The following is a 26,886-nucleotide window of genomic DNA, read 5'->3' on the forward strand; positions in this document are numbered from 1 at the left end:
CTTATTTCATCCAGCAATAACATTTTTAAAACACCCCAAAAAAATACATATTGGGTAGCACGGTGGCACAATGATTAGCACTGCTGCCTCATAGTGCCAGGGACCCAGGTTCAATTCTGACCTTGGGTGACTGTGTGGAGTTTGCACTTTCTCCCCGTGTCTGTGGGGTTTCCTTCAGACATGCCGGTTTCCTCCCACAGTCCAAGGATGTGCAGGTTAGGTGGATTGGCCACACTAAATTGTCCCTTAGTGTCCAAAAGGTTAGGTGGGGTTACGGGGATGGGGTGCTCTTTCAAAGGATCGGTGCAGACTCGATGGGCCAGATGGCCTCCTTCTGCACTGCAGGAATTCTATGATTCTAAATTGCCACAGCAACTCTCATTCAGAGACATCCCAAAGCATTATACAGCCAAGATTATTTTTGAAGTCAGTGCTGTTTTGTCAGTGAATATAGCAATGAGCTGTTCTATTTTCACTGCTGTTCGCTGAGAGGCAAATATTGGTCTGAACAACATCCACTGCTCTTCATCAGTTCATGTCATGGGATCTTTTTCATCACCTGAGAGAACAGATAGAAACACAGGTTCAGTGACTTAAAATAGTAACAAAAACAAGGATCCTAACTAGCAACTGAAGAGTATATCAATTTTTCTGAGAAGATGATGCAATTATTTGTTTGCCCTCTATAGAACATGAACATGGCTGTGCCTTCAGGATTCTGAAATAGAACAGTTGCTGTGAGAAATGGGGAAATGAAGTGTTACAATTCATGCAACTTTAAAATCTTCTTAGTTCGTTATAACTACGAACCACAATTTCCAAACATTCTCCCATTCTATTGCCAAATCCTTGATAATATTGTTCTGATCTTTTTCTAATTGTTAACATTTCTGCCTAGTGGGGAACAATCTCTAACATGGCCTTCCCCCATTGTTGCTTCTAGATCTGATTGTTGGCAAAAATTACCCAAGACCCAGTCTCAAAATTCAATTCCTTCCTAATCTGCTTATCCAAATCTATATGAATATTATAAACCCCACTAAAATCACTCAAGGTGAGATTCTCCAGCCAGCCTATCACTGAGGCCATCTGATTTCGCCAAAAGTCAATGGACGTTTGGGTGGCCCACCGTATCCCCGGTGACTGGTCCCACCATGGATGGGCTGGTTACTCCCGGCATCGGGCTTTGTTGCGTGCTTTCCTAATCATTGCTAAATTTTGTGGTGAAAATAGCAGGAATGGCTGAAAATCTTAAATCTCGTTTCCCCAACACAGATTTCCTTTGTTTGTGGGACTGGGGCTGGAGTCAGGCCAGGGTTCAGATATGTGTATTTTATGAAGTTAGCTGGCCATTTAAATCATCAGCTGCCTCCACAGAAATGGGGTTTTGGTAGGCCAGGGATGTGACCTGGCATGTGCAGACTACTCCAGGTAAGAGTTTATCTGAATTTAGTGGATTTGTTTTGAACAGTCAGAGATGGAGGTAAAATCCCCCTTCGGTAATGGCTGCAGGACAACTTTGGAAGAGGTAAGGCACACTTTAAGATTCCTAAAAGTAGGCATGATTATGCATCAAAGTTAAGAAAATCATTGTGAAAGAACTGTGAAGCTGTAAACGCTATCAAAAAAACATCAAAACCCATTAGACCCGTCACTACACAGTGGAACTGCCAAAGCTGTCAAACGATTTAACTTTGCTGGGCCATAAATTTAACAAAATGGTGGTGTTCAAAAATTCAATGCTGCTGTTCTGTCTGTTGACCTAAGCTGGGGATTGTTATTCTTGAATCTTTACTGCAATAACTGATTTTACAAACTAACATTATCATTGTGAGGTTCCTATTTAGTAAACAGTATGATTGACAACACCAAATGTTGATTTTCATAAGACATTAGTTAAAGGACTTTCTACATATTAGTTTTTTTTTATCAATGAAGGTGATTTTTGTTTAAAGTAGTAACAATATCCATGGAGAAAGCTTAATTTTATGTCAGCCTGGTTTCTGAGATTTGGGCATGGTGAGTTGGCATTGAGGGGGTAAGGGCAAAGGGTGGTGGATGGGGGGGCATGGGTTGCCATGGGACAATAAAGGGTCATGGAGGAGGGCCATAAAAGGACATTGGAATGGGTGGGGGACATTGGGTGGTGTGGGGTATGATGGTGCATGGGGTTGAGGTAGATAGAGAGGCATGCGTTTCATAGAGGACAATGAGGGAACAATGGGGATGTGTAGGTAATGATGGCATGGATTAACATGGATGGGGAATATGAGGGGCTGGTGAGGACTGAAGGGCACTGTTTTTATTTTAATTATTTTAAAAATTAAATTAACCAATATGCCAGAGCAGAGAGGTAAGCCTTCCACCCTGCCTCCCTCTGCACCCGGCAACCTCTGCACTTGTTCCGGGGAGATGGCCCTAACCTCTCATCCAGCCTGCTCCCTGGAACAAAAATCGGGACTGCAGATGTGTCATTTTTAAGTTGGCTTTGCAGAGCTGAGAATTCTCCCAGCTCTGCGTATTCGACCAGGAGTACAAATTGACTGGGCCGTTGATTCCAAAGATTAACCAGCCTTGTATCTGCTCTACACTAACTGGTCAGAGACTTTTCTCACAGTAGATCTCTGTTGAATTTGCCAAGTTAACTTTTTATTTCTAAGAAGGTGTCATATTTTCAGAAGAGGGCTTTCCCAGGCACTGGGGAATGAATGGAGGGAGCGGACACCTAACCATCCGTGGTGATTAGAGAGACAAGTTTGGGTGCAATTTAACCATTGCATTGTGTTCGGTGTGAATTTGGGTGCGTCAGCTAAGAAGCAGGAAAATTTGAGATCTGCGCCGGGTGGAAATCAATTTGCCATCTAACTAGCCCGCTCCCAATGGCAAATTCCAGATTGTTCCCAAATGTGGTGAGCATATCTTTGACCCCAATTTGCATCAATTTCCATCTCATTAACGAGATTGAAGTTGAATGTAATGGCCTCCCACTAATTAACTGGTTCCCCTTCGGGAAATCACATTGGTGTCGCTTAGCACGCCTTGTTAAAAGCGTGAAGCTGGCATAATGGCTGCTGAGGGGAAGTGAGGTGGTGAGTAGCCATTTCCATTATCAGGCATGTAGCCCCAGGGCATTGGGGCTGCTTCCCCCCCGAGCTCGCTGGGGGGTGGGGGGAGGGGAGGGGGGGATGGTGTGGACCACACAGGGGTTTGGAATTCCAGGATGGGGGTTATCCCGGGTCAGGAAGGCGGGCGGTATCAGTTATGGGGCTTTCCCTCTGTGATGCCTTCACACCATCTTTCAATCTCGTGGACACCCATAACAGGGGCAACAATTGCTGCTGCCTGTCTGTCCCACCCAAAACTTCCAGGACAGAGTCCTGTCCTTGGATATCTGTTGAAAGTAACGTTAACTCTCTCTGACTGTGAGCAGCCTCTAGCTTCACAGCTGAAGGTTGCTGCTAATAAGGAATTGCTCTTCTTAGTTATGAGAATAATTCCCAGCTGCAGTTTGTTTTTGCTGCTGCCTCTTCCCCTTGGGCTTATTTGCTGTTTACTGGATGAAGGGGAGGAAGAAAGAAGGTCGTTGCCTTTCGGTCTCTTTTACCTGTAATGCAGCAAGTGGAGAATTTTGGTGGGCCTATTGCCGAGCTGAGGGTGCAGAGGTCTGTGGATGTTTTGAAAGTTTTGTTTTGTGCATTGACTGTATTCTATTCTGGACTTGTGCGTCATCAGTTAATGCCCCCTTCGTTCCTGTGGCCCGGTCCTCGGACAGGCTGGTGATGGAAGATCAGATGGCGATGCTGCAGGAGAGGACGGGCGGTGGCCTGGCTGGATTGAGCAGCCCAGATGTTGTGTCGGGATACTTTAATGGATGCCGGAGACTTTCTATGTTCAGTCGCCATCTTCGGCTCCCGTTCTGGGAGCCGTGTAGGTCACTGATATTCCTTGTTTTCCTTTTGTTCTGCGTTTGGGTTATGTTCGTGGCGGGGGGGCACGGGCAGGGGATGGGCTTGGAATTGTATGATGGGTACCACATAACTGCGGTTTATTTTGTTTTGCCGGTTGCTGCCCCTCCTGCCTCTGTGGCCCTGGAGTCATTGGGATGAAGCGCTGCCAGTGCTGGAGAGGGGAGGTGGTTTTCACTTTCTCTTCCCTCCTCCACTATGCTCCATGTTGGTGCAACCTTCCGGTGGTTGGCTCACCTAACGGTTTTCTACTGATGCAGGTCCACCGTAAGGGCGGGGTGTGGTGAGTCGGTCTGGTAGCTGTGTGTTTGTCTGCTGCGACCCCTCTCGCTTCTATTACCTGCCCCCTAGCAAATTACCAGTACTGGAGAAGGGGTGGGGTGTTCTCTCTCCTTCCTGTACCACGTGTCGGCATGATCTTATCCGGTGGTCTGTGTTTCTCATTCTCATGAACACGTAATCTAATAGGTGTACATGCACAGTCATTCACGCATATACTCTTTATGCATGCTCTCTTACTGATGTGCACGCACTGATATTCACACACATACTTTCCTTTCCTGTACATGCATTGGCCGCATTTCCACTGGTGTGGGTCTGCTGCTGGGACTGGGGAGATTGGGGGGGAGGGGGAACGATAGAAAGCATGTGCCACAGGAGACTCTGACTCAACCAAGAGACAGCGCGGCATCTGTACCATGTATGCGTGGACTTGGCATCCAATGGAGGAGGATACCACCCGTTCCCGGTGGCCATGAAGGTCTGAAATTCTATGCCACCAATTTGTTCCAGCGGGAACTTGTGTAACATTTCACAAGCTGCAGCCCACAAGTGCATCCGGGAGGTTGACGCTGGTAAACTTTGAGCTGGACTCTCCACCATTGCAGTAATGCCCCAGATCCTTGATGACAAGCATGTCACCTTATACGCATCGGGGCATCAGGGGGATCCCTCATTAACAGGAAGGGGTTCCACTCCCTGAATGTTCAACTCGTGTGCGACCACTTCCATCGAATCATGCATGGAGCGTGCACGACAACTACATCCTTCGTCACTCAGAAATCCCCATCATCTTCGAGGACCACTCTAGTTTGTAGGTTGGCTCTTGGGGGATAAGGGTTACCCGCTGAGGTCCTGGCTAGGGATTCCAACATGGAAGCCGGAGACCGACGTGGAGACCCGGTTTCACAAGGCCCATGTTGACACCGGTGCTGTCATTGAGCGGTGCATTGGACTGCTGCAAATGAGGTTCCGATGCCTGGACCACTCTTGTAGTGCACTGCAGTACATCCTCCAGACAGGGTCCTGCTTAGCAACAGTCTGCTATGCCATCAACAACCTGGCACAGCAGCGGGATGACATGCTGGAGGAGGAGGAGGGACATGCGCCCTTCTGAGGAGGATGAGGAGGCAGTCTCGGAGGGGTTGGTGGAGGAGACTAGCAAGGAGCCACAGGAGCTGGAAGGTGGAAGACAAGCGGCTACAATGGTCCGACATGCCCGGAGGACCAGAGAGGCCCTCATCCTTGCCCACTTCTCATAGGACGAAGCTTCATCCAGAGGTTGACCCCCTCCGTCTCTTTTCCTCCATTCCCCTCCTTCATCCCCCATTTGCTGAGTTGGAGATTGGACATGTGGTCAATGAGCCGGAAGGATCATTTTGTCTGACATGAACAATTCGCTTGTGACATGCCATCTGGGTGGAGAGTCAATGGATCCTCACCTCTGCGGTGCAGGCCAGCCCCGCTGTCGGTAACTTCTGTCTCCCTGGGCAACCCAACGATTTCCAGGTCCCGTTCCTCATAGGGAGTGAGGACTCAAATCTATGGTACTCTACCACCTGGCTTGGCACTTTCATGCATATTATGGGTCAACTTGCCCTGATGCAGCGCCTCCTTTGCATCTCCTCCTCGACCTGTTTGATGGCTGGCTCTTGAACCTCACAGGCTTCCCCCTGCTCTTCTGGGGTAGGTTGGGGTGGGGGGGGGGGGGGGGGGGGGGGGGGTGCTGTACCTCAATCCCACCTCTCATCAGGCCGGCTTCTTAATATATTGTCATTCCCACTGCACCCCTACCCATTTCAGTGGAGTGGCACCTGCCATGTGATGTATGGGATCCTCTATCCTCACCATTCAACCCTGTCAACAACGGTACCTTTGGCTGCCAAAATCCATGTCTGTGGCCCCTGTCCTGTTTCCCCCAGTTGGGTTTACTGTGGGGGTCGTCACTGGGTAGGCCATGTGTTATCCGGCCAGCAGGGTAACAACTGGTTGTGTGGTGGAGACGGTCAACACGTGCTGCCAATCGCTTGTGTGTGGGCAGGTCCTCCAGTTGGGGGTGAGCGAGGAAAGTGTGCTTTTGCTGTGGCCTTAGCTGTAGTGTGATGTGGGGCCTGGGTGTAACCCAGGTGTGACAGAGAGCTGGTCAGGTCTGTTAACCAGGGGCAGGAAGGATGAGAGCAGCGCCTTGGTGGACATGCAGTGCTTGGAGGCATCCCCTGATCCTGAGGGGTGGGCTATCTGCTAATGTCACTGGGAGGGGGCTGCGTGCCAGGGAGGGTGCCAAAGGCCATGGTGCATGTGTCCATTGTTTGGGGTGAGCTTTGCTAATTCTCTGCTTCCTCTGAAGTGGGGCTGCGGTTTTGAGATTGCCAACACCTGGTGGGCCCCTGATTAGCATGGCCATGGCCATGCCATTGATGATACTGCCGGGATCTGATGGTTTCCAGAGGGGCTGGATGGGTGGGTTCCCACAAGACCAGAGACTCTCTGAGCATTTACAGGATACAGTGAACAGACAGCGGTGTGAACAACCAGGGGCCTGTAAGTTGTATGAAAAGGGTGAGTTTATTAACATACTGCAGCAATGGCGATCTGAGTCAGGCCACCCTGATCCTGAGAAGGAAACCCTGTGTGCATGGACTTGGCACCAACTGGTTCCCCGCTACTCCCTGCAGCCCAGGAAGCCAACCCCCAGCAAACTCGGTACATTTAGAGAGTTTCCTTACCTTCTTGCTCCCTTCAACAGTCATGGCGCCAGGGCCCATTTGTAAATACTTGCACCAATTCACACCGCATGACTCCCATCTGAGGCGGGTGAAGCATCACAGAGGGATTTAGCATACAATGTCCAACCCATTGCATTCCAACGTTCAAATCCATGTGAATCACGGAATTTCATGGGCTCGCTGGCGTGGAGCACAAATCCCATTAACGCTGCCACTGGGGAACAAGCGCCCGACGCAAATTCCGATTTTTGCTTCACCGAGTATTCTCCTCCCAATTGCAATTCTCGCTGCCAGTGGTGGGCAGTGAAGAATCAGGCACCTGGTCTAGAACTGGCCAGTCACAGGGATCTTCCAAATCTGGGGATAGGATTTCCAATTTTGGTGTATCTGCTTAAAGGACTATAAACGTTGGGCGATGTGCCATTCGCTGGCAGATTCTCTCTTCCCGCCTGTCAAAGGATTTTCCATTGAAACTACTCCACATGGTTTCAAGTGAATCACAACTGCTGGAGAATTCAGGCTGATTTTTAACAGGCAGGTAATTATTTCTAAGAAACCTTTGGGAGCAAGTTTTAATGAGGGACATAAAAAGGATCATCATCATGGCCGTGCCTTAGTGATTTCTGATTCTGCAATAGAACGGCTGCTGCAATAATGTGGAAATGAATTGCTACAATTCAGGCAACTTCTCAATATCCTTAACCTTCATTAATTTTGTTCGTTATAACCTCTAACCACAATTTCCAAATATTCTCCAATTCTATTGCCAATTCTCTATTTACATTTTTCTGATCTTTCTGTAACTGTTACAATGTCAGCCATTTCTTTCTTGGGGTTAAATTAAATATGGCCTATTTCCTCACGGACCCGAGATCATATCACAGAAAACTCACTCACAAATTCACTATCTTTTCCACTGAGTGAGCCTCCGCTGTCTGCCAGCAGCCTCGCCCTCCCCCCCCCACCAAAAAAAAACCCCAAACTTATTTTTTGGTTAAAGTAATAGATAGCTACAATGTCAATCCCTCTAGGGTGAAATTGTTCAATTTGTTCTTTATGCTCCGTGTATTCTCATGAGAAATGTTCATTTGACCCACACACCAAACTTCATGCTTTGTGCATCTCAACTGGTTCAATGACTTTTGAAAAAATGAAAATCGCTTATTCCGGACAGGCGCCGGAATGTGGCGACTAGGGGCTTTTCACAGTAACTTCACTGAAGCCTACTCGTGACAATAAGCGATTTTCATTTTTTTTTTCATTGTCACAGGCAGACGTCAAATGAAGTTACTGCGAAAAGCCTGTAGTTGCCACATTCCGGCGCCTGTTTGGGGAGGCTAGTACGGGAATTGAGCCGTGCTGCTTTAAAAGCCAGCTATTTAGCCCTGTGCTAAACCAGCCCCTATTGGACTGGATTCTGGGTCACCCAACCGCGTGTTTCTCAGCGGCACGCCATTCACTAGTAACGGGACTCTATACTCCTGCCATAGGTCAATGGGATTTCCCATTGAAGCCACCCCTCGCTGCCGGCAATGTTTGTTATGGATAAAGAAATAGACAAGTTGCAAAAAAGTGTTTTGATTGGGGGAAGAGTGGATTCTAGTGAAATAAGGCAGGATCTGGCCACGGTAGACTTGAAAGAGTTACTTGTGGGAAAATCTATAGAAGAGCAGTGAGGGCACATTCAAAAAGGAAATGGGAGAGGGTACAGGCACTACATGTTCCCCCCAGGGTAATAGGAAGGAGTAACAATCCCAGAGAACAATGAATGACCAGTGATATTCAGGATACGATGAGAAGGAAAAGAGAAGCTTTGAGCAAGTACAAGGGGAGCTAATCAGCGGAGGCATTTGTGGAGAACAGAAAGGGCAGGATGGAGATTAAGAAAGCAATTAGGAGAGCAACGAGGTGATATGAGAAAGCTCTGGCTGGTAAAAGTAGCAAAAATCCCGAGATATTCAATGGGAAGGGAATAACCAGGTAAATAGCAGGGCCAATTCGGGACATTGGCCGGGTGTTGAACGAATACTTCACATCTGCTTTAACCCAAGAGAATGAGGAGATACATATGGAATTCAGCGGGAGAGACTGTGATGTTCTTGTGCAAATTGTCCGAGGGAGTGACAAGGTTTTTGAGGTGTGGACAGATCTCCAGGTCTGGATGGATTGTGTCCCAGGATGCTGGGGGAAGCGAGGGAGGAGATTGCCGGGCCTCGGACCCAAATTTTAAATTCCTATCTAGCCAAGGGGAAGTGCCAGAGGACTGGAGAACAGCTAATGTGGTCCCACTATTTAAGAAAAGTCGTAGAGATTAACCAGGGAACTACAGTCTAGACCAGTGAGCCTCACGTCAGTGGTAGGGAAACTGTTGGAGAAGATTCTGAAGGAGAGAAAATTCTTGAAGATAGGGATATTTGTGGAGTCTCATCCTCCAGTGAGTTGTTTAATTGTCCACCACCATTCACGGCTGGATATGGCAAGTCATGCTACAGTTGTTTAGAACCATGGTAAGGCCACACTTGGAATATTGCGCACAATTCTGTTTGCCAAACTACCAGAAGGATGTGGAGGCTTTGGAGAGGGTACAGAGGGGGTTTACCAGGATGTTGCCTGGTCTGGAGGGTGTTAGCTTTGTGGAGAGGCTGAATAGACACGGACTGTTCATTAGAACAACAGAGGTTGAGGGGTGACCTGCTATAAGGCTACACGATTACGAGGGGCATGGATAGAATGGGTGGGCAGACACTTTTCCTCAGGGTGGAGGGATCAGTCACCAGGGGGCATAGGTTTAAGTTCCATGGTGAAAAGTTTAGAGGAGATGTGCCAGGCAGGGTTTTTTACACAGTGGATGGTGAGAGCCTGGAACGCATTGCCAGAGGAGGTTGTTGCGTCTAAAAGGCATCTCGACAAATACATGGATAGAGTAGGTGTAGTGGGATATGAGTGTATAGAGCTTCTTCCCTGCTGTTACCAGACTCCTGAACAACCCTCTTATGGACTGACCTGATTAATACTACACTCCTGTATGGTTCACCCGATGTTGGTGTCTATGTATTTACATTGTGGGCCTTGTGTTGCCCTATTATGTATTTTCTTTTTATTTTATTTTCATTCTTTAAATGATCTGTGTGAGCTGCTCGTGGAAAAATACCTTTTACTGTACCTCGGTGCACGTGACAATAAACAAACCCAATCCAATCCAATATGGCACTGGGAAGTGCTGAGGGTTTTGGCCAAGGGTACAGGCTTGGAGGGCCAAAGGGCCTCTTCTTGTGCTGTATTGTTCTTTCACTGTGGAGCTCAGATCTGATGCATTCGTTGGGGAATTGCTTAGTTCTGTCTGTTACTTTCTGCTTATGCTGCAGGGCGCACAAGTAGTCCTGTGTTGTCGCTTCACCAGATTACATAGAACATGGAACATAGAACAGTACAGCACAGAACAGGCCCTTCGGCCCTCGATGTTGTGCCGAGCAATAATCACCCCACTCAAACCCACGTATCCACCCTATACCCGTAACCCAACAACCCCCCCCCCCTAACCTTACTTTTCTTTTTAGGACACTACGGGCAATTTAGCATGGCCAATCCACCTAACCCGCACATCTTTGGACTGTGGGAGTAAACCGGAGCACCCGGAGGAAACCCATGCACACACGGGGAGGACGTGCAGACTCCGCACAGACAGTGACCCAGCCGGGAATCGAACCTGGGACCCTGGAGCTGTGAAGCATTTATGCTAACCACCATGCTACCGTGCTGCCCCTAAATTGACACCTCATTTTCTGATATGCCTGATTTTGCTCCTTGTGTGCTCTCCTGCATTCTGCATTGAAGCAGGGTTGATCCCCTGGCTTGGTGGTTATGGTAGAGTGGGGTATATGCTGGGCCATGAGGTTACAGATTGTGGTTCAATATAATTCTGCTGCTGCTGATGGCCCATATCACCTCGTGGATGCCCAGTCTCGAGTTGCTAGATCTGTTCAAAGTCTATCGCATTTGGCACGGTAGTAGTGGCACACACACGATGGAGGGTATCATCAATGTAAAGACGAGACTTTTTCTCCAGAAGGCTGGGGTGGTCACTTCTACCGATATTGTCATGGACAGATGCATCTGCAGCAGGCAGGTTGGTGAGGAGGAGGTCAAGTATGTTTTTCCCTCTTGTTGGTTCCATCACTACCTGCTGCAGTCCCAGTCTAGCAGACAGTGACCCATGCCGGGAATCAAACCTGGGACCCTGAAGCTGTGAAGCAACTGTGCTAATCACTATGCTACCGTGTTGCCCTCCAAGGATCAGCAGATGACGGGCCATTCTTCACAAACCGTAAGGGGTTCCACTCGATGAACGTGCAGTTGGCATGTGATCATCAGATGCACATCATGCACAACTGCGCCCGATACCCGGGCAGTGCACATGACGCCTTCATCCCGGCCCACTCCATGGTCCTGGCATTTTTGAGGCACATCCGCGACTGGGGGTTTGGCTATTGGGCGACAGAGGCTATCCGCTGTGGTCATGGTTGATGACGCCCATCCGGAGGCCACAGACTGACGCAGAGACCTGCTGCAACGGTGCCCATGCAGCAACTAGGAGCATGATGGAGCAGTGCTTCAGCATTCTGAAGATGCAGTTCAGGTGCATGGACTGCTCTGGAAGGGCCCTCCAGTATGGCGCTAGGGTCGCCCATATCATGGTGGCCTGCTGTGTCCTCCACAACATCACGCAGCAAAGGGGCAACGTGCTGGAGGAGGATGAATGCCAGGCCTTGTCAATGAGGAGGATGCGGGGGAGAATGAGGATGGGCAAGACTTGGGTCCAGGCAGGCACGGGAGGCCGTACAAAGTGTGCACCAGTGCATGGGACGCCCTGATCGCCTCCAGGTTCACCGATTAGGGGGGTGGCACTGGGCTGGCCCCCACCTGCAACCCTCTCCACGATACAAACCTGCCCAACTACGGGGTGTGAGCCCTGGGTTGGCAGTAATAGGGGGTATGGTCCATGGGATGAAGGATGACCAACCCGCTCCGCATCATTTGACCACATCTGACTCCTGCCCATGATAACACTTTCCACTGTCCTTTTCCACCTGGGTGATCCCTGCATGTGAGCTCCCCATTCCATCACACCATCCCATTGAGTCACTGGGGTGGTGGTGGGGAGGGTGGGTGACACCGGAGCAGTGTGCACTGGCTGATATGCGGTCCCTGGGCCAAATCCACTTCCAACATCTATCCATTAGTTACCCGCCCCCCCGCCCCCCCCCACCCCGCGCCCCCTCTGTGGCCAGCCTGGAGCAGCCCACCCTTCTGACAGAGCACCAATGCAGGTTATAACATTGTGCACAGGTGTTTAACGTGCAAACATATAAACAGATTCATGCCCCAGACCCTACCGCTAAATTATGCCCAGCACCCGTGCAATCTAACTAGTGATTACTTTTCTGGCCTTACAGGTGCTAACTCTACATCTAGGTGGATCCCCAGATGGTACTTCAAGAGTGGAGGCGGCCTGCTGTGATTCCCGCCCTGCAACCTGGGTCCCCTCTGGCGGGGATCTTCTGAGGCGACTGGGCCTGGATGGACCCGGCTGCTGCTCGGGTGTCCCCGGTGGAGTGGTGCCATCCTGTTTGGTGTGCTGCCCACCAGATGCATTGGGGTAGGGAGGGTGGTGGTGTGCAGTCCGAGGTGCTGCAGTGTTCTGGAACCTCCCCTGCAGAAGTCACCGGCCCAGCCCCAACACTTCCTCTTCCCTCGAGGTACCCGACGGTTCCCAGGCTACTCCATGCATCTGGGGTGTGAACCAACGCGAGACTCCCCCACCACCTGGCACTGCCAGTCCTGGAGGCCCGCTGCCATCTCGACCAATGTCTGCATTCTCATGGCCATTGGAGTAGACCACCTCTGTCTGGGACTGCGCTACATAACCCATTGACTGTGCCACCACTTTTTAGGTCTGTGGCACATTAGCCAGTGACTGCGCCACCTCCCTCTGTACCTGCGCCACCTCCCCCCGTGGGTCATTTATTTAATTGTGGCTCTTTTAATTCCTTTTCCACAGTTGTGCACACAAGTTGGCAACTTTAAATTACCTTGAGTGCTGCCTGCGTGGAATTTTTTGGATTTGTGCCACATAGCTCACAGGGAACGGTGAAGACGACTCTCTGGTGTGTCACAGAATTGTTACAGTGCGTAAGGCGATCATTCAGTCCAGTGTACTGAACCTGGTCCTCCCAACTCTGTTGTTAAAGGCAGAGCCCAGCAGAGTCTGGCCACCATTTTGTTGATTTTCAGGTGTGGATGTCTCTTGAGGCAATTCCAATAGTGAATCTCGCTGCTAAATTGGGCCAGGACCCTGGCACCTCCTGTATTAACTGGCAGAACCAGAATCCGCAGTTCAATTCGCACACTCATAAGCACCCCCCAACTCGACAATAAATCGCTGTCACATGGCACTAAATCACCTATCTGAACTCAAATTCTTCCCCAATAAACCTTACACTTCAGCACAAAACTTACAAAATAAAACTTACAAATAAAACTTTCCTGTACAAAACTCCCATATAAAATCGCCACATAGAACATAGAACATAGAACAGTACAGCACAGAACAGGCCCTTCGGCCCTCAATGTTGTGCCGAGCCATGATCACCCCACTCAACCCACGTATCCACCCTATACCCGTAACCCAACAACCCCCCCCCTTAACCTTACTTTTATTAGGACACTACGAGCAATTTAGCATGGCCAATCCACCTAACCCGCACATCTTTGGACTGTGGGAGGAAACCGGAGCACCCGGAGGAAACCCACGCACACAGGGGGAGGACGTGCAGACTCCACACAGACAGTGACCCAGCCGGGAATCGAACCTGGGACCCTGGAGCTGTGAAGCATTTATGCTAACCACCATGCTACCCTGCTGCCCAATGCCACCTCAGCATTAAATCCCGTCAGTAACCCCCAACACAGCACTGAACCTCTCAATAAAACCCACTCCCAAGTTTTAAACCCCCTCCCTCAAAAGCCCACCTCAGCACTAAATCCCCTCAACAAAGTCTTCACTTGAGCTCTAAATCCCCTCATTAATAGCCCTATAGACCAAATTTCTGCCTCAGTTCTGATAAACCTCAATGAAAGTGTCACCACAGGGCTAAAACCTCTCATTAAAGGTACCATCCCTTTATAGTAAATCCCCTCAATAAAATCCCAACCTCAAACCAAAACCACCTGAGCAAAACCCCCATTTCAGCACAAATATCTTCAAGAAATATCGCTCTCCACAGGCGAGTGAGCATCTCATCAGATTTGTCAATTTTTGGCTGAGTATAATGCAAATTTTAGCTAAGGGACGATGCAGATTGTGGTGATATAACCACTGTAGTTATGTGTACTTACAGTAGGGTGATGTATGCCTGTACCTGTAATACAGGTTCCTCCGGTAAGCCCCTGCTGGCTAGCTCCACCCACAGGGAGCTTGTGTATAAATATGCGTGTGAGTCACTCAGACCTGAGTCTGCAGTTGCAGATGAAGGAATAGCATCGCACAGCAATAAAGCCTCGATTGTACTAGTCTCTTGTCTTTGAGTATAATTGTTAGCGCTACAATTTATTGCTGTGCGGTTTTCCGTCCACCATGAACATCAGAATCAAGCCTGACCGTCTGCAGCTGGATCCGCAGTCGCCTCACGCCAGAAAAGACTTTGTTCACTGGCTCGCAGTCTTTGAGGCCTACATCTCTTCAGCGGACCCTCCCCCGACGGAGGCTCAGAAAAAGCAACTCCTGTACTCCAGACTTAGCTCCAGTGTCTTTCCGCTAATTTGAGATGCGACTGACTACACCACAGCTATGGAACTGCTCAAGGAGAACTATGCACAGTCGGCGAACACCCTGTTTGCGAGGCATCAACTTTCTACTCGCGTCCAGCAGCCGGGTGAGTCGATTGAGGACTTCTGGAGGGCCCTGGTACGAGACTGCGACTGCCAGGCCCTCACAGCCACGGAACACTCTGACTTTCTCATGCGCGAAGCCTTTGTTACAGGCATAGCATTGGACCCAATCCGGCAACGACTGCTGGAAGGGGCCGCCACCAACCTCGCGGCCGCAAAGACCCTGGCGCTTTCCATGACGGTCGCCTCCTGGAGTGCGCGATCTTACTCAGCTAGCCACTCGGCCCACCCGTCCTACCCCTCATGGACCAGCAGCCGCCCCCACGCACTATGCCTGCGCTGCCCGCCGCACCGCACTCCCTGGGGGTCCCCACTGTTACTTCTGCGGTCAGCAGAAGCACCGCGACCTGCAAAGCTTGTGGCAAGAAAGGCCACTTTGCAGCGGTGTGTCAGTCCCGGACGGTCGCCGCTATCGCGCCCCCAGGCCCCTCGCCTCTGCCGCTCGCTCAATGGGCCCTGCCGTCCGCTTCCCCCGACTCCACGTGCGATCAGTGGGCACCGCCATCTTTCGCCGCCCCCACCACGTGCGCTCCATGGACGCCGCCATCTTCATCCACCACTGCCATGTGCGTTCCATGGGCGCCGCCATTTTGTCCCGACCCCACAACGTGTGCTCCATGGGTGCCGCCATTTTACCCACAGGTACTCCAGATGCCGCCATTGTGTTCCCCCCCTGGGACGGGGCTACGGGACACGGGTCGCTACCGCTCCTCGTCGGACTCATCTGACTCGACCGCCGATCGCCCGCTACTCGCCTCCGTTACGCTCGACCAGTCCCGTCCTCGCAACCTGGCACCCTCATCCACATCGGTGCTGGTCAACGGCCACTTGACCTCCTGCCTCATCAGCTCCGGGAGCACCGAGAGCTTCGTTGACCCAAACACAGTAAGGCGCTATTCCCTTGCGGTCCATCCCGCCAACCGGCAGATCTCTCTCGCCTCCAGGTCCCACTCTGTCCCGATCCGGGGTTTCTGCCTGGTTAAACTTGCTGTTCAGGGCGTGGAATTCAACCGTTTCCGTCTGTACATTCTCCCCAGCCTCTGCGCGTCACTCTTACTAGGCCTGGATTTCCAGTGCAACCTCCAGAGCCTTACCCTCAAATTCAGCGGACCCCTACCTCCCCTCACCGTTTGCGGCCTCGCGACCCTCAAGGTCGAGCCTCCCTCACTCTTTGCCAATCTGACCACAGATTGCAAGCCCGTTGCCACCAGGAGCAGACGGTACAGCACCCAGGACAAGGCCTTCATCAGGTCCGAAGTCCAGCGGCTGCTTCGGGAGGGTATCATCGAGGCCAGCAACAGCCCTTGGAGTGACCAGGTGGTAGTGGTTAAGACCGGGGAGAAGCACAGGATGGTCATGGACTACAACCAGACCATCAACCGGTACACGCAGCTCGACGCGTACCCCCTCCCCCGCATTTCTGATATGGTCAATCATATTGCACAGTACCGGGTCTTCTCTACTATTAACCTGAAATCCGCCTACCACCAGATCCCCATCCGTAAATTGGACCATCCTTACACTGCCTTCGAGGCAGACGGTCGTCTGTACCAATTTCTGAGGGTTCCCTTCGGCGTCACAAATGGAGTCTCGGTATTTCAACGAGAAATGGACCGAATGGTTGACCGGTACGGACTGCAGGCCACCTACCCGTACCTCGACAATGTCACCATCTGCGGCCATGACCAGCAGGACCATGATGCCAACCTTTCTAAATTCCTCCACACCGCATCTCTCATTAATCTCACGTACAACAAGGAGAAGTGCGTGTTCCGCACAGACCGCTTAGCCATCCTCGGCTACGTAGTCCAAAACGGACTACTGGGGCCCGATCCCGACCGCATGCGCTCCCTCATGGAGCTTCCCCTTCCCCACTGCCCCAAGGCCCTCAAACGCTGCCTTGGGTTCTTTTCTTATTACGCCCAGTGGGTCCCACAATACGCGGACAAGGCCCACCCACTTATCCAGTCCACACATTTCCCCCTCTCGGTCGAGGCACAACAGGCCTTCGCCTGCATTCGTTCTGACATAGCCAGGGCGGGGATGCACGCAGTAGACGAGACACTGCCTTTCCAAGTAGAAAGCGACGCTTCAGATTTCGCATTTGCCGCCACGCTGAATCAGGCAGGCAGACCCGTGGCATTCTTTTCATGCACCCTCCACGCCTCCGAAATTCGGCATTCCTCTGTTGAAAAGGAGGCCCAGGCAATCGTTGAAGCGGTGCGGCACTGGAGGCATTACCTGGCCGGCAGGAGATTCACTCTCCTCTCTGACCAACGGTCGGTAGCCTTCATGTTCAACAACACGCAGCGGGGCAAGATCAAGAATGACAAAATCTTGCGGTGGAGAATCGAGCTCTCCACCTTTAACTACGAGATCTTGTATCGCCCCGGCAAGCTCAACGAGCCCCCAGACGCCCTCCCCCGAGGTACATGTGCCAGCGCACAAGTGAACCAGCTCCGTGCCTTGCACGAGAGCCTTTGCCATCCGGGGGTCACTCGCCTTGTACCATCTAATCAAAGCCCGCAATCTGCCCTGCTCCGTCAAGGAAGTACGGACAGCTGCATTCCATTCAGTCGCTACTGTGCACCGCAACTAACAGTACACCCCATGAATGTGTTTTTGCCTTCCCTAGGAAGTCTACATCCGGGGTGTCGCTCCCAACGCTCCCAACGCTCCCCACGACTCCGGGCCCAGTCCTTCTCCGTAGGCATGTCCGGCACCACAAGGCGGAACCCCTGGTGGACAAAGTACGCCTTCTCCACGCCAACCCTCAATATGCCTACATGGAGTTCCCCGACGGCCGCCAGGACACAGTTTCGCTCCGGGACCTGGCTCCCTCAGGTGCCGATCCCATGCCCATGCCCCTTTCTCCCAACGCGCCAACCTCCTTTTCCCCGGCGCCCCCCTATTCGTCCCCACCAGGTCCATCTCTCGTCCCCCTGCCCACACTGGAGGACACGGAAGATTTCGGCTCGCTCTCGGAGTCATCCCGCCAGCAGCCAGCACCAACACCTGGTTTCTCCTACTCAGGAGCACAAGCACCGATGGAGATGGTGTGGACATAGGTAGAGGGGACTGCGTACACTTTGAGAGCCCCGTGTTGAGGCTCCCGGGGTGTCCAGTTGACATTCATCCTCCCTGTGGGTATCAGGGGGCCCTGGCATGACCACTGGAGGGGTTGGGGCACCTGAAAGGAGGTCAAGGTGCCTAATCCAGGTGTGGCTTACATCCTGATGTTGCCCACTAGAGTGCGTGGCCCTGGGGTGCTGGGCCGAGCACAAATTCGGCAGGACCTGCTCGACCAAGGTCTCCATGGTGGTTGCCAACCTTCCCATGGTGGCCTCAAGGCCCTCGCACATCAGAGCCACAACATCCAACAGAGGGCAGAAGGACACGTCCAATGTGTGCTTTACTCTAACAAAGTTTTGCCTGATGTTCCTCCCTTTGCATTTCCACCAATGAATTGGCAACCGCTTCTAGAGGCTTGTCAGCTAACTAGGACTGGGCCGGTGGCTGGCCTCCAACAGCCCTCTGTGCCGGAGATATGGGCTGTTCCTGCCTCCGGATGCTTACGGATGTGTCTGCGAGGTGTTCTTCGAAAAGCAAACCTGAGTCTAACATTGAACTATGCCCCACTGAGGTGTCTCTCTGTGCTGGTGGAGGGTGCTAGGAAGTCTCTTCCTGAGCCCCCTAATCCTCAGAAGTGCTTTGGGGGCTCGGAAAGCTGCTGGGCTGACTGGTACCTACAAAAGACAAAAAGACAGTTTTAGTAGATGAGTTGAAGCTAATTCAGAGTGTATTGCCCTCGGTGTTATTTGTAGGATAGAGTGAAGTGCAGGAGCTGAGATCTATACTAGGTTGTTGCGGGAGGCCAAGCTATGCATCACCACAGGAGTGATTGTGGTCTTTGCCAGTGAGCTCTGCAGCAGCCTCCTCAATCTCGGTGAGGCTGATTATCCCTGCTGTTCCTCCCCCACCCGGTTTGGGCCCACTCTTGCTTGTTGCGTGCAAGTTTGGCCTGTATGGAGACAAAAGAAAGAGATGTGATCAGAGGGGATCAATAGACCAAGTGAAAGGCATGAGATCCCCATAGGATACGCAATAATTATTTGCCAAATCTTGTGTATGGGAGTCCTCCAGCTAAAAGATGCTGACTGGGGTATTTGTGGAAACATATCGCAGTAAACAGTCCCTTGGTTTTGGGTGGGCAGGCCTGGGGAAAGAAAAGAGCACAACGCACGACTGGAAACTAACCCTGTGCTGTAATGATATGTATATTGACTGGCATCTAAAGAGTTAACAAGTTAATGATAATGCTTCTTACCACTAGATGGAACCACAGAACAGTCATAAATATATCATGTGACTTTGGGGATTCTGGGAGTCACAAATTCGGAAAGAGCTGCAAGACTGCCAGGCATGGGAGCAGTTGTACTTGATAAGTTCTGCTAGTTAGAGATGGCAGAGTTCAATATAGAAACCTTCTACTTTAGGTATGTGAACAAATCTTAGTTAGTTGTGGAATAAATTTATAGTTTTGGTCGTTAACAAAGCTTTGTGTTCTTTATTCAACACTACGCATACCAACCATTCAGGTAAAATAGTGAACACAACACGTGGAGAAGGACTACCCTTCAGGAAAGAAATTTAAAGATAATTAATTTTTCTTTTAAACACTTCATATGCTGACTAACCCGGTTGAGCAGCTGCTGAAGAAACGGGAGTTGCTGCTGGAGGTTTTGTTGGTGGTGGTGACTGTAACAGTGCCCCAGGGAGGCAGGAACGTCCATGGTACCAACCTCTACATCAGCCCCATGTGGTTATATACTGTACTGCAGCGAGAATTTACCCAGAGAAAAAAACGGGGAAAAGGATTAGGCAATTTTTGTGGATAATTTTTGGCGACCAATTATACATCATCCTGTGACCCACTCGTGGGTCGCGACCCCCCAGTATGATCCAAAATGGTGGGAAAAATGGACACCATGGATGCATTTGAAGACTGAGATGTGGAACTCATGATGAAAGATACCAATTACATTTTACAGCTAATCAGGCACCGGAGGACCTAAAGATCACAACATATTTCAGCTCAGTAGGGCATAAAACCTTTATGTTGCTACAAACATTATTTCACTCAGCAAAACGAGGAGATAAATCCTACATTGAGTTAATGAAAATCTTAGAAGGGCTTTTCATTCCTAGACCCTTATTAATTGCAGAAAGGTTTCAGTTACACCAGGAAGAAGGTGAAGCTTTTTACAGTTTTTAGTGATTTTAAGGTGGTTAGCAAAATATTGTGACTTTGGTGCATCGCTTGATGATACCTTTTGTGATAGGCTGGTTTGTGGACTCCACAATGAAGCTATTCAGAGGAAGCTGCTTACTGCAAGTTATTTAACTCAAAAACCTGCTGTGGAAATTGCCACATCTATGGAGCTTGCAACAAAAGAAGCTTCACAGATGGGGGTTGGCGTGAAGATTCACAAAATTGCTACCAAAAGGAACAAGGCTGTAAAGGTGCCACCATGTCACAGATGTACCAGGTTGGACACTCAGCGGGGGAATGCTGGAGTAAAACAAACACATGCAAAACAGTGGCAAGAAGGGCCATGTTGCCAAGACAGAAAACCTCTCCTAAACCAAGAATATGCAAGAAAAAACACACATCTAAACAAACTAGTCGTGTTCATAAATTATCAGATGAAGTTCAGAGCTGAAGCTAGGTGTTTTGTCAATACAGGGCAATTGGCAACCTTTATGGGCATATCTAAAATTCAAAGGTCATGAAGTTAAAATGGAAGTGGATATAAGTGCAGCAATATTGTTAATTTATAACAAAACATTTGCCTTTAAAACTGTCAAATATGATCCTCAAAACATACACCAAATAGGTTATACCATTAAAAAGATGCATTATGATGAAAGTGCTGCCCCAGTGTTCTGAGGAGGGGGGGCGGCTAGGGGGGTAGGACCCAACAGAGGGGTTGCGCATGTTCGGGGTGGGGTGCTAAAGCATTCCAGGTTGGGGATTGCCCCTGGCTAGCGGGAGAAGGGGCTTTGCGTCTGTGAGGTCTTCAAGCCATCTTTAAATATATGGAGATCCATAAAAGGAGCAACTACAACAACAGCTGGTCTGACCTACCAAACACTTCCAGGACAGAGCCCGGTGTTTTGGTTCTATGCTGAAGGTCACTTTAGCCTCCTTTGACTGTGAGCAGCCTCTGGCTTCACATTTGAAGGCTATTGCTAATGAGGAATTGGTCTTGTTATTTATGACAGTACTTCAGAGCTGCAGGTTGTGTTTGCTGCTTGCTCCTGGTGGTGCCTACAAATGTCTGTGGCTGCTGTTGCTATTTCCTTCCTTTTCTGCAGCCAGAAAGGATCATTTTTTCTAAAATACCTGGGTCCTGAACACAGGGCTCAGAGAGACGTACGAGTCCAGAAGGCAATCCGCTTTACGTGACCTAGATCCAAATGGGACACCTGATGATGTCGTTGAAGAAATGCTTTCGCAGATTGCTGATGCTTTTGTGACTGGTGTAGTGAGCACAATATGTAACTGGCTCGTCACCATGGGTTAATCATGCCGGAAGTCAAAGATGTTCATCTGCACCTTGAGAGCCAGGGGAATATGTGCATTCCAGGATTTGGTTCTTGTCAGATTAGACCTGTGTGTGGAAGGGTCTACACAGCTGCGGCTCCTGGAAGGAGAATGGCACTGATACATGGAACACTTAACGCTTTTATGGACAGATTATTTCTACGATGAAGCGCTGGACATGACGAATGAATTGTTAAGTTCCTTCCACACTAGCTGATTGACTCACTGGCTGAGGTCTGTAGCCGTTCCGGCATCCTGGTAGATGTCCTTAACTGCAGTTTTCATTTGCCCTTCCATAACCTCAATCTTTTCACTTATTTCTGCAATGTCAAGGGCATTGACAGTTAAATCTCCTGCCCCATATCCTCCAACTGCTAGTTCCACTACACCTCTTTGTTGTTGCTTACGTGTTTTCAGTCCACTCCCCTCCAGAATTTCCCGCTCCAGGGTCACAAGTAAGTCCATAAGACATAGCAGCAGAATTAGGTCACTCGGCCCATCGAGTCTGCTCCACCATTGAATCATGGCTGATATTTTTGTCATCTCCATTCTCCTGCCATCTCCTAATAACCCCTGATCCCCTTATTAATCAAGAACCTATCTACCTTTGCTTAAGGTCACTCAGTGACTTGGTCTCCACAGCCTTCTGCGGCGAAGAGTTCCACAGATTCACCACCCTCTGGCTGAAGAAATTCCTCCTCATCCCTGTTTTAAAGGAAAATAATAATAATCTTTTATTGTCACCAGAATGAAGTTACTGTGAAAAACCCCTTCGTCCCTTTAGTCTGAGATTGTTCCACCTGGGCGCACTGAATGCATCGCTGGCAGAATTTTGTCATATCCCTGCCCATTCCTGTTCTTCACCAACATTCCTTCAGTAGTTTGATCATATTGTCTCTTCCCTTGTGCGCTTGTCCATGGTATATGTCTAACAGGGATTTGTGCACAGCCTCGGTGGCTATTATCTTTCCCTTTCTCCTCCATACTCTGTTATGGCCTATCCGTCCCCCATCATTTTTCCACCTCTTTTTTTCCTCCACTGGCGCTTGCACCTACTTTACATTAATCTCAGCACTGTTTGTGGCCTTCACGGCAGTTATTGGGGCAGCACGGTAGCATAGTAGTTAGCACTGTGGCTTCACAACGCCAGGGTCCAAGGTTTGATTCCCTGCTGGGTGACTGTGTCCCCGTGTCTGCGTTGGTTTCCTCTGGACACTCCGGTTTCCTCCCACAGTCCAAAGACGTGCAGGTTAGGTGGATTGGCTATGCTAAATTGTCCTTAGTGTCCAAAAAGGTTATGAGGGGTTAGGGTGGAAGTGAGGGCTTAAGTGGGTCGGTGCAGACTCGATGGGCCGATTGGCCTCCTTCTGCACTGTCTGTTCTATGTTCTATTCCTAGATTCTGTATCCACACCCATTCCTGCTCTCATGGATCTTTCACTGCCTGATTGGCCCAACTATTACGGTGCTGTGCAGCTTCTCAATTTTACAATAGGCTTGAACCGTAATCACAGTCGCTTCTAAGGGTTGTCGGGCAGCCAGGATCAAGTCCTTGATTAAATTCTCATGTTTTCTCTGTTCTCCACCAGAGGTCACAACCCTCGCCTACTCCAAGCTGTCATATAACCATGGACTACGCCAAAGGCCTACCTACTGTCACTGTGCACATTGATCTGCTTTCCCTTGTCCCATTCCAGGGCCTTCTTTTGAGCTCGTAATTCACCCACTTGCATTGAGTGGTTCCCAGGAATCTATTCTTCTGCAATCGACACGCTTTAACTATCCACTATTGCGCATGCTCTACAGGGCTTTCCTCCTATATACTTCCTTGCTCCATCCACATATAAGTCACTCACTCACTCTCCTATTAGTGTCCTCCTCTACTTCCACAATACATTCATGCTCCATTCCTTGTCTCATTAAAGCTATCGTGGGATTTTCCCTCATATCTTTACTGATTTTCACGTCGGTTCCCAAGTTAAATATTAGCTTCACATTTCTCCAATCCGAGAGAACCTTCAGTCTTCTGGCCTCTTAGAGTTGAAAAATAGTGTGAGGGCTATGGAGGATTATCTTTCCCATCAGTGTGATGGATCCTGGTGCATTTATGGCTGATGAGGCGCATGCTAAGGCCCGCACACAGTGATGCATGCCTGTAGCTACCACATCCATCAGAGTAACATCCTACTGGTCTTAATCTATCCCCATGCCTCTGGGCTACTAAAGCGGCTTGCATTCTACTATCCTTCTGGCAGAAGATGTCGAATGGTTTAGTGAGGTCTGGCAGCCTCAGGGTGTGGGCCTTCAGCATTGCTTGCTCTAGGTCAGAAAAAGCCTGCATCTCCTCTTCACCCCACTTTATCTTTCCTTTGCTCGCCTTTTCTCCCTTGGTTATATCCTGTAAATGTTTCGTGAGAGTTTACCCTTCCACTAGATTTTAAATCGCGCCGACTATTGCTGAGATTTTGAAAGTCTACAGATAAATTCTGAAATTCTCAAAGCAACTGCAAATCTTGTTCCACTTGCAGTTCCCTTTAAAGTGAAACACAAAACATCCATTCTGCTCGGTGCTAAATGGATTAATTAGTCTGAACATATCTGACAATTCAAACTTAAAATTCTCAGTTTCTGTAAAAAGATAAATACATATTCAATTGTTAACAGGCAAGGGTTAATTCTCTGCTTGTTTGAAAAGGGGCGAGGTAAAAGTTTACAACTGGACGTCAGTACATCATCATCCCTCTTTGTTTCAAACTAACCAGAAATGCAATGAGGGACCCATTTTCTTTAGTATTCTCTACTTTACACCTTTTGTTTTTTTATCTCATGATCTCATAATTTTTTCTTTTTCTTTCTCATTATCTCAGTTGCGTAGGGAATATTTTTTTTAACCTGACATGAAGTTTTATCAGAAGATCAATCCAACACAAGATTGGCCATAATCATTTTAGATATCCCAAACTCCATTCAATCCTATCTCATTGTTACATGTGTGAATTTGTATCCAGATTAAAACTCCCACATGTTGATCAAAAATATCCTGGAATCATGCCTCGGTCAGGAAATATGACTCCAGGTTTTGTCAAATGTTTGACTTAAATTATTTAAACTAGGATCTCAAAGATCACAATTTCAGACAGAAAACATCAACACTTGAAACAGACAAACATGAATATCATTCATACACAACGAGCAAAACATATCAAGTGATTTAAAACAACAATAAGCAAAATGAATTATGTAAATGCCCTTTCAGTTTCTGTCCTTAACTTCAGGTATCTGTAATTAAAAACTCAAGGTTAATTCTGCAGAAAGATAAACCTTAACGATAACATGACTCTACAAACCTCCACATAAATAAATGAAACTCACCGATTACTCTGCTCGTAAAGTTAAAACAGTTAATCATCAGCCTTCTCTCACTGTTATAGATTCTTAATGAGAAAAAGCAGTCTCTTGGCTGAAATAACAAATAATAAATAATAAATTATTTATTTAATTCACTTATCTTTTTTCCTTTCATTTAAGCCGATCTTCAACAACTGATTTCACAGGCATCACCGATCCTCTGTTACATTCAAATCTCAGAGGCATTTTCACCCAAACTCGTTATGACCGACAAAACCTTTGTTCCCGAACGGGGGTGATGTGATAGCACAATAAAATTCCCCCATTTGTTCCAAATTCCTCTTGAGCGTGTTTAAAATTTTTACTTTTAACTGGTGTTATTGAGTTTCCATTAATCCAGATTTAAACTTTGTATCAAAAAATTGAGACACAAGTTTCTGAGCAATTGTCTGTTGAAATAGTTAACTTTTGTACTCCAGTTTATTTTCCTTTATCTTTCCTTCAAACCAATTCAAATTCCATTACTTAACCAAGTTTGAAAGAAATCTTATCAGTTCACTTTTAACTTGTTTTGAAGAATTCAAATTGGATACAAATGTGAGGTAATGCATTTCGGAAGGTGACATTTAAGGGGCACCTTGACAAATACATGAATAGGTTTGGAATAGAGGGATACGAACCACGAAAGTGTAGAACATTTTAGTTTAGAAGGGCAGTATGGTTGGCACAGGCATGGAGGGCCGAAGGCCTTTACTTTTCTTTGTTCTTTGGATCACCGCCGACCTGCAAGTTTATAATCTGACCTTGACTCAGAACAATACAAGCTTGTTTTTCATCTACAACCCAACAAATTCTTTATTTGATCAATTTTGTGAACGCATTTTTCTCTCCACAACTTCCTACTCTGCAGCTTTTTCCCCTTGTTCGGGTCGCAGAACATATGGCTCCAGCTATCTGATACGTGACTCCCCTACCGACTGGATGCTAAATAATAATGTAGTCACCCACATGGGGGGCGCAGCATGCCACTGGAGTCTGCTGGGCGACCCTGCTCGCAGTGTTAAATTCTGTAGGAGCACTTTCAGAGACCTGGTATTGAGCTGGCTCAGCTAACACAAAGACCCATGAAGACAGCAACTTTGGTTAAGACGCCATTATTTTCCTAGCTTGGCCAACGTACGAGGGAGAATGATTTGGATAAGTGCTGAAATCAAATCTGCTTTACATTGTTTTAGGTTCAACAGTTATACAATTTCTAAAAATCAGTAGTCCTGCCTCAGCTGGACTCGGTCCAATCCTTGTAGCTATTGATTATAACTTTAGCACTGAATTTTACGTTAGGCAGCATGGTAACCGTGTGATCAGCTCATGGTACAGTCATGTCCTGTCCATTGGCCATCTGTTGTTTTTCATGACCACCTCATCTGCTATCCTTCGCTACCCCACATTCCCATTTCCTCATCGTAGTGTGGTCCCTAGCAGTACCATTGCCTGCCTGTGTATGGGATGTCTAGGGTTGCTGATAAGAGCTGCTTCCTCTGGATGTGTTTCTGCTGACCATATTATTTCTGTATGATTCTGTTTTTCTTAGGAATGTGGTCAAGTTCGCGAGCTTAAATCCCACTATACATTGTGGCCACTACTATTAGCAAGAGCTTAAATGCTTGTTACTGTTATGTTCTAAGAATACATGTTTAATGGTTAATAATTATTACTGGATATATTTTCTATGGTCAGTTTCAGCCCTCAATAAACTAGCTGATGAGTGCTAATCTAGTGTTATCCTAGCTATCTCGTTCTAAGGAATCTCATCTGTGGACTCCATCCTTTCAATGATAACACATTCTCAGACTAATCCTCTGTTTCTGTTGAGAAACCTGCGAGGGGTGATGCCGTGTGATTGGTTTTCTTTGGGGAAATGAGCTGATATAGCTTTGTATCGGTACCAATATGGAACGGTGACCTTTCATTGTTGTTCAATGGTTAGTTTGATATGTGGAGTATTACCGAGTTGA

At 48.5% G+C, this 26,886-nt stretch overlaps 1 long non-coding RNA gene across 1 annotated transcript in view; it reads left to right on the forward strand.

Moving 5' to 3' along the window:
• Positions 1-1,279: 1,279 nt before the first annotated feature.
• Positions 1,280-26,886, forward strand: part of LOC119953627 — a 78,238-nt gene continuing 52,631 nt past the window's right edge. Inside the window, exon 1 of the long non-coding RNA XR_005458065.1 lies at positions 1,280-1,431. This is a non-coding gene — a long non-coding RNA (uncharacterized LOC119953627). The remainder of the gene's footprint in view (positions 1,432-26,886) is intronic.

The sequence above is a fragment of the Scyliorhinus canicula genome, chromosome 18, assembly GCF_902713615.1.
Source record: "Scyliorhinus canicula chromosome 18, sScyCan1.1, whole genome shotgun sequence".
Taxonomy (NCBI): Eukaryota; Metazoa; Chordata; class Chondrichthyes; order Carcharhiniformes; family Scyliorhinidae; genus Scyliorhinus; species Scyliorhinus canicula.